The sequence below is a fragment of the Schistocerca serialis genome, unplaced genomic scaffold, assembly GCF_023864345.2.
Source record: "Schistocerca serialis cubense isolate TAMUIC-IGC-003099 unplaced genomic scaffold, iqSchSeri2.2 HiC_scaffold_88, whole genome shotgun sequence".
Taxonomy (NCBI): Eukaryota; Metazoa; Arthropoda; class Insecta; order Orthoptera; family Acrididae; genus Schistocerca; species Schistocerca serialis.
The window spans coordinates 27,501-35,000 of record NW_026048496.1 but is presented as its reverse complement, the minus strand read 5'-3'; the positions used below and the strand labels follow the sequence as shown (position 1 = coordinate 35,000).

Here is a 7,500-nt window from a genome sequence, read left to right as displayed (position 1 = left end):
TAACCTATGTTGTGCCTTAACCTAACCTATGTTGTGCCTTAACCTAACCTATGTTGTGCCTTAACCTAACCTACGTTGTGCCTTAAACCTAACCTACGTTGTGCCTTAACCTAACCTACGTTGTGCCTTAACCTAACCTACGTTGTGCCTTAACCTAACCTACGTTGTGCCTTAACCTAACCTACGTTGTGCCTTAACCTAACCTACGTTGTGCCTTAACCTAACCTACGTTGTGCCTTAACCTAACCTACGTTGTGCCTTAACCTAACCTACGTTGTGCCTTAACCTAACCTACGTTGTGCCTTAACCTAACCTACGTTGTGCCTTAACCTAACCTATGTTGTGCCTTAACCTAACCTATGTTGTGCCTTAACCTAACCTATGTTGTGCCTTAACCTAACCTATGTTGTGCCTTAACCTAACCTATGTTGTGCCTTAACCTAACCTATGTTGTGCCTTAACCTAACCTATGTTGTGCCTTAACCTAACCTATGTTGTGCCTTAACCTAACCTATGTTGTGCCTTAACCTAACCTATGTTGTGCCTTAACCTAACCTATGTTGTAACCTAACCTATGTTGTGCCTTAACCTAACCTATGTTGTGCCTTAACCTAACCTATGTTGTGCCTTAACCTAACCTATGTTGTGCCTTAACCTAACCTATGTTGTGCCTTAACCTAACCTATGTTGTGCCTTAACCTAACCTATGTTGTGCCTTAACCTAACCTACGTTGTGCCTTAACCTAACCTACGTTGTGCCTTAACCTAACCTACGTTGTGCCTTAACCTAACCCATATTGTACCTTAACCTAACCCATATTGTACCTTAACCTAACCCATATTGTACCTTAACCTAACCCATATTGTACCTTAACCTAACCCATATTGTACCTTAACGTAACCTAATTTGTGCCTTAACGTAACCTAATTTGTGCCTTAACGTAACCTAATTTGTGCCTTAACGTAACCTAATTTGTGCCTTAACGTAACCTAATTTGTGCCTTAACGTAACCTAATTTGTGCCTTAACGTAACCTAATTTGTGCCTTAACGTAACCTAATTTGTGCCTTAACGTAACCTAATTTGTGCCTTAACGTAACCTAATTTGTGCCTTAACGTAACCTAATTTGTGCCTTAACGTAACCTAATTTGTGCCTTAACGTAACCTAATTTGTGCCTTAACGTAACCTAATTTGTGCCTTAACGTAACCTAATTTGTGCCTTAACGTAACCTAATTTGTGCCTTAACGTAACCTAATTTGTGCCTTAACGTAACCTAATTTGTGCCTTAACGTAACCTAATTTGTGCCTTAACGTAACCTAATTTGTGCCTTAACGTAACCTAATTTGTGCCTTAACGTAACCCATGTTGTGCCTTAACGTAACCCATGTTGTGCCTTAACGTAACCCAATTTGTGCCTTAACGTAACCCATGTTGTGCCTTAACCTAACCTATATTGTGCCTCAACCTAACCTATATTGCGCCTTAACCTGACGCACGTTGTCGCTGAACCTGCTCTGTAATTGTTATGCAACTCGTTAAATTAGTGTAGTGTTGCCTAACCGCAACCCTCGCAATATAGTTCGCTATTCGCACTGCCCGGTCCCCTGTGTATCGCGTCATGTTAAACACCTTGCAGGTGTTGCTGACTTTCCACATGCTCCTGCTATACACTGTAATGTGGATAGCAGCAGGACGTACATGCCCCCCCCCCTTCCCCCCTGCCTTCGCAAGCTGGTCGTTGAGAAGTTTGCATGTTCAATGCCCTTCGCATGCCGACGTACTCAGCCTACGTTGTGGTACGGCCTGTCACCTGTCCGCCGATGTACGCAAAACCCACAAACTGTACTGCACATTGGTCCGTATGTACTGAATGATACATCGTGGCACATGTGTGACCGTACGACGACTGCGCCTAGCAACGGCAGACCATACAGTCCAAATATTGTGCACGCAGCTACGTGTCGTCTCCCTATAAGAGCTGGATTGCAGTGTGGTACGCCATTCAGACGTGTGGGAGGAACGGACGCCCTGGATGGCGATCAGCATGAGCAGTCTGTTGATGTAGTGGAGCGTGTATTCGGACGTAGTCGTCTCTTCTCACACACCGTGATAGCATGTTGCACCGCGTTCCACATCTGCGACATCCTGCAGAGGCCGGCTGACAGTCGTTCGCGCAATGGACACCGCATACGTACGGGGGCTACCTTCCACGTGTTCTCGAGGCGTGCACATGTTGTTGCGTCTATGTGGGCAGACGTAGTGTGTTGTGACACCTGACACAGGCATGCAATACTCGTTGCAAATGGCGATGGACGTCTACGTTTGCTGGTGACGTTACGCAAATGAACAACAGGTAACCCGTTGTGGTGCGGTTGTTCTCGCTAGAGGTGAATCAGTGTTGGCGACGATCGGTCGAGCTATTAACCGGTTGTTTCAGGGATACCCACCATGCCCACGAACGTGAAAGGGGACCCACCATGCCCACGAACGCGAAAGGGGATCTGGGTGTGAGGCGATACGCGGCGGTGGCTGGGTGGGACCGTCCCCGGCCGGTGAGGGGGGGCCGCCCGGCGTGCTGGCAGCGCGGTGCGTGGGCGCACGCGCTACAGCCGGCTGGTGGGGGCGGCCAGTGGCAGGCGCGCCGGCCGACGGACGCGGCAGGCGGCGCAGCTGCGCGCCGGCGCCCCCTGCTCGCGGCGCCTTGCGGCCAAAGTAGGTCCTCGCGGGCCCGGTGCGAAGCGCGGTGGCCATCTGCAGTGTGCTGGTCCGATTGAGGACTGTGTGCGCTGAGGATGCGCCGCCGCCCGGCGCTCGGCGCCGCGACGCCGTCTGCTGCTCGGTCGCCCCAGCGGTTCTCGCAGGTGGTTTGTATCGCAGCTGTGCGGACGTGTTGGCGCGTGCGCTGTGCTGGGAGAGTTCGCTTCGGCACCCAAGTGGGGCTTTTGTCCTTCTGTGGCGCTGGCGTTGGAGCTGCCGGTCACCGTAGGTGGCGCGTGTTGTCTCCCGCCGGCAATGCCACGACAGCACGCTCCCGGGCCTCTGTCGGCAGCGGCAAGCTCAGTTGGGAGCACGGGTGGTCGCACCTAAAGCGTCTACTCGCCTAACTCCGGGCGATTGCGCCTCTCTCGAACCCGACCAAGTACTTAGGACGGCGCTGCGCGCCGCCGGGACCTGAGAGGGTTTCGAGGTGTGTTGTGCAGGGGAGCTCAGCCTCCTCCTGTTTGCAGAATAATTGAGCGGACGCTTGCGTGTTCGCGCGGGCCCCCGGGACACACTCCCGGGCGGCCGGCTGCTCAGCTCTAGTTGACGCAGCTCCCTGGTTGATCCTGCCAGTAGTCATATGCTTGTCTCAAAGATTAAGCCATGCATGTCTCAGTACAAGCCGCATTAAGGTGAAACCGCGAATGGCTCATTAAATCAGTTATGGTTCCTTAGATCGTACCCACGTTACTTGGATAACTGTGGTAATTCTAGAGCTAATACATGCAAACAGAGTCCCGACCAGAGATGGAAGGGACGCTTTTATTAGATCAAAACCAATCGGTCGGCTCGTCCGGTCCGTTTGCCTTGGTGACTCTGAATAACTTTGGGCTGATCGCACGGTCCTCGTACCGGCGACGCATCTTTCAAATGTCTGCCTTATCAACTGTCGATGGTAGGTTCTGCGCCTACCATGGTTGTAACGGGTAACGGGGAATCAGGGTTCGATTCCGGAGAGGGAGCCTGAGAAACGGCTACCACATCCAAGGAAGGCAGCAGGCGCGCAAATTACCCACTCCCGGCACGGGGAGGTAGTGACGAAAAATAACGATACGGGACTCATCCGAGGCCCCGTAATCGGAATGAGTACACTTTAAATCCTTTAACGAGTATCTATTGGAGGGCAAGTCTGGTGCCAGCAGCCGCGGTAATTCCAGCTCCAATAGCGTATATTAAAGTTGTTGCGGTTAAAAAGCTCGTAGTTGGATTTGTGTCCCACGCTGTTGGTTCACCGCCCGTCGGTGTTTAACTGGCATGTATCGTGGGACGTCCTGCCGGTGGGGCGAGCCGAAGGCGTGCGACCGCCTCGTGCGTGCTCGTGCGTCCCGAGGCGGACCCCGTTGAAATCCTACCAGGGTGCTCTTTATTGAGTGTCTCGGTGGGCCGGCACGTTTACTTTGAACAAATTAGAGTGCTTAAAGCAGGCAAGCCCGCCTGAATACTGTGTGCATGGAATAATGGAATAGGACCTCGGTTCTATTTTGTTGGTTTTCGGAACCCGAGGTAATGATTAATAGGGACAGGCGGGGGCATTCGTATTGCGACGTTAGAGGTGAAATTCTTGGATCGTCGCAAGACGAACAGAAGCGAAAGCATTTGCCAAGTATGTTTTCATTAATCAAGAACGAAAGTTAGAGGTTCGAAGGCGATCAGATACCGCCCTAGTTCTAACCATAAACGATGCCAGCCAGCGATCCGCCGCAGTTCCTCCGATGACTCGGCGGGCAGCCTCCGGGAAACCAAAGCTTTTGGGTTCCGGGGGAAGTATGGTTGCAAAGCTGAAACTTAAAGGAATTGACGGAAGGGCACCACCAGGAGTGGAGCCTGCGGCTTAATTTGACTCAACACGGGAAACCTCACCAGGCCCGGACACCGGAAGGATTGACAGATTGATAGCTCTTTCTTGATTCGGTGGGTGGTGGTGCATGGCCGTTCTTAGTTGGTGGAGCGATTTGTCTGGTTAATTCCGATAACGAACGAGACTCTAGCCTGCTAACTAGTCGCGTGACATCCTTCGTGCTGTCAGCGATTACTTTTCTTCTTAGAGGGACAGGCGGCTTCTAGCCGCACGAGATTGAGCAATAACAGGTCTGTGATGCCCTTAGATGTTCTGGGCCGCACGCGCGCTACACTGAAGGAATCAGCGTGTCTTCCTAGGCCGAAAGGTCGGGGTAACCCGCTGAACCTCCTTCGTGCTAGGGATTGGGGCTTGCAATTGTTCCCCATGAACGAGGAATTCCCAGTAAGCGCGAGTCATAAGCTCGCGTTGATTACGTCCCTGCCCTTTGTACACACCGCCCGTCGCTACTACCGATTGAATGATTTAGTGAGGTCTTCGGACTGGTACGCGGCATTGACTCTGTCGTTGCCGATGCTACCGGAAAGATGACCAAACTTGATCATTTAGAGGAAGTAAAAGTCGTAACAAGGTTTCCGTAGGTGAACCTGCGGAAGGATCATTACCGACTAGACTGCATGTCTTTCGATGTGCGTGTCGTGTCGCGCAACACGCAGCTACCTGTACGGCTCGCAGTAGCCGTGCGCCGCGTGCGGAACCACGCGTTCGTCTCAAAACTAACGGCAATGTTGTGTGGTACGAGCGCTGAAGCGCTGGAGCGGCTGGCCTGCGGCACCTGGCGCCTGGCGCCGGTTTTGAATGACTTTCGCCCGACTGCCTGTCCGCTCCGGTGTGGAGCCGTACGACGCCCATCGGCCGTGAGGCCGTTGGACACTGAACGCTGGAACAGGGCCGCCACACGCCTCAGTCCCGCCTATGCAACTGTCTCGAAAGAGATGGTGGAAACTATGAAAAGATCACCCAGGACGGTGGATCACTCGGCTCGTGGGTCGATGAAGAACGCAGCAAATTGCGCGTCGACATGTGAACTGCAGGACACATGAACATCGACGTTTCGAACGCACATTGCGGTCCATGGATTCCGTTCCCGGGCCACGTCTGGCTGAGGGTCGGCTACGTATACTGAAGCGCGCGGCGTTTGCCCCGCTTCGCAGACCTGGGAGTGTCGTGGCCGCCTGTGGGGCCGGCCGCGTCTCCTTAAACGTGCGATGCGCGCCCGTCGCCTGGCGGTTCGCATACCGGTACTTACTCGGTAGCGTGCACAGCCGGCTGGCGGTGTGGCGTGCGACACCTCGTACAACGACCTCAGAGCAGGCGAGACTACCCGCTGAATTTAAGCATATTACTAAGCGGAGGAAAAGAAACTAACAAGGATTCCCCCAGTAGCGGCGAGCGAACAGGGAAGAGTCCAGCACCGAACCCCGCAGGCTGCCGCCTGTCGTGGCATGTGGTGTTTGGGAGGGTCCACTACCCCGACGCCTCGCGCCGAGCCCAAGTCCAACTTGAATGAGGCCACGGCCCGTAGAGGGTGCCAGGCCCGTAGCGGCCGGTGCGAGCGTCGGCGGGACCTCTCCTTCGAGTCGGGTTGCTTGAGAGTGCAGCTCCAAGTGGGTGGTAAACTCCATCTGAGACTAAATATGACCACGAGACCGATAGCGAACAAGTACCGTGAGGGAAAGTTGAAAAGAACTTTGAAGAGAGAGTTCAAAAGTACGTGAAACCGTTCTGGGGTAAACGTGAGAAGTCCGAAAGGTCGAACGGGTGAGATTCACGCCCATCCGGCCACTGGCCTCCGCCCTCGGCAGATGGGGCCGGCCGCCCGCGCGGAGCAATTCGCGGCGGGGTCGTGTCCGGTTGCCTTTCCACTCGCCGCGGGGCGGGGCCGTTCCGGTGTGCGGTGGGCCGCACTTCTCCCCTAGTAGGACGTCGCGACCCGCTGGGTGCCGGCCTACGGCCCGGGTGCGCAGCCTGTCCTTCCGCGGGCCTCGGTTCGCGTCTGTTGGGCAGAGCCCCGGTGTCCTGGCTGGCTGCCCGGCGGTATATCTGGAGGAGTCGATTCGCCCCTTTGGGCGCTCGGGCTCCCGGCAAGCGCGCGCGGTTCTTCCCGGATGACGGACCTACCTGGCCCGGCCCCGGACCCGCGCCGCTGTTGGCTCGGGATGCTCTCGGGCGGAATAATCGCTCCCGTCAGCGGCGCTTCAGCTTTGGACAATTTCACGACCCGTCTTGAAACACGGACCAAGGAGTCTAACATGTGCGCGAGTCATTGGGCTGTACGAAACCTAAAGGCGTAATGAAAGTGAAGGTCTCGCCTTGCGCGGGCCGAGGGAGGATGGGGCTTCCCCGCCCTTCACGGGGCGGCGGCCTCCGCACTCCCGGGGCGTCTCGTCCTCATTGCGAGGTGAGGCGCACCTAGAGCGTACACGTTGGGACCCGAAAGATGGTGAACTATGCCTGGCCAGGACGAAGTCAGGGGAAACCCTGATGGAGGTCCGTAGCGATTCTGACGTGCAAATCGATCGTCGGAGCTGGGTATAGGGGCGAAAGACTAATCGAACCATCTAGTAGCTGGTTCCCTCCGAAGTTTCCCTCAGGATAGCTGGTGCTCGTACGAGTCTCATCCGGTAAAGCGAATGATTAGAGGCCTTGGGGCCGAAACGACCTCAACCTATTCTCAAACTTTAAATGGGTGAGATCTCCGGCTTGCTTGATATGCTGAAGCCGCGAGCAAACGACTCGGATCGGAGTGCCAAGTGGGCCACTTTTGGTAAGCAGAACTGGCGCTGTGGGATGAACCAAACGCCGAGTTAAGGCGCCCGAATCGACGCTCATGGGAAACCATGAAAGGCGTTGGTTGCTTAAGACAGCAGGACGGTGG

At 54.6% G+C, this 7,500-nt stretch overlaps 3 non-coding genes across 3 annotated transcripts in view; all 3 read left to right on the top strand.

Annotated features, from left to right (window-relative positions):
- The first annotated feature begins 3,317 nt into the window (after window positions 1-3,317).
- LOC126452476 (small subunit ribosomal RNA) lies at window positions 3,318-5,226 on the top strand. The gene has a single exon (XR_007584633.1). It is a non-coding gene; the product is annotated as a small subunit ribosomal RNA (ribosomal RNA).
- Window positions 5,227-5,579: 353 nt separating this feature from the next.
- LOC126452483 (5.8S ribosomal RNA) lies at window positions 5,580-5,734 on the top strand. Its single transcript, XR_007584640.1, has one exon. It is a non-coding gene; the product is annotated as a 5.8S ribosomal RNA (ribosomal RNA).
- A 188-nt stretch (window positions 5,735-5,922) lies between these two features.
- The window catches only part of LOC126452478 (large subunit ribosomal RNA), a 4,222-nt gene continuing 2,644 nt past the window's right edge, over window positions 5,923-7,500 (top strand). Inside the window, exon 1 of the ribosomal RNA XR_007584635.1 lies at window positions 5,923-7,500. This exon is cut by the window's right edge and continues 2,644 nt beyond it. This is a non-coding gene — a ribosomal RNA (large subunit ribosomal RNA).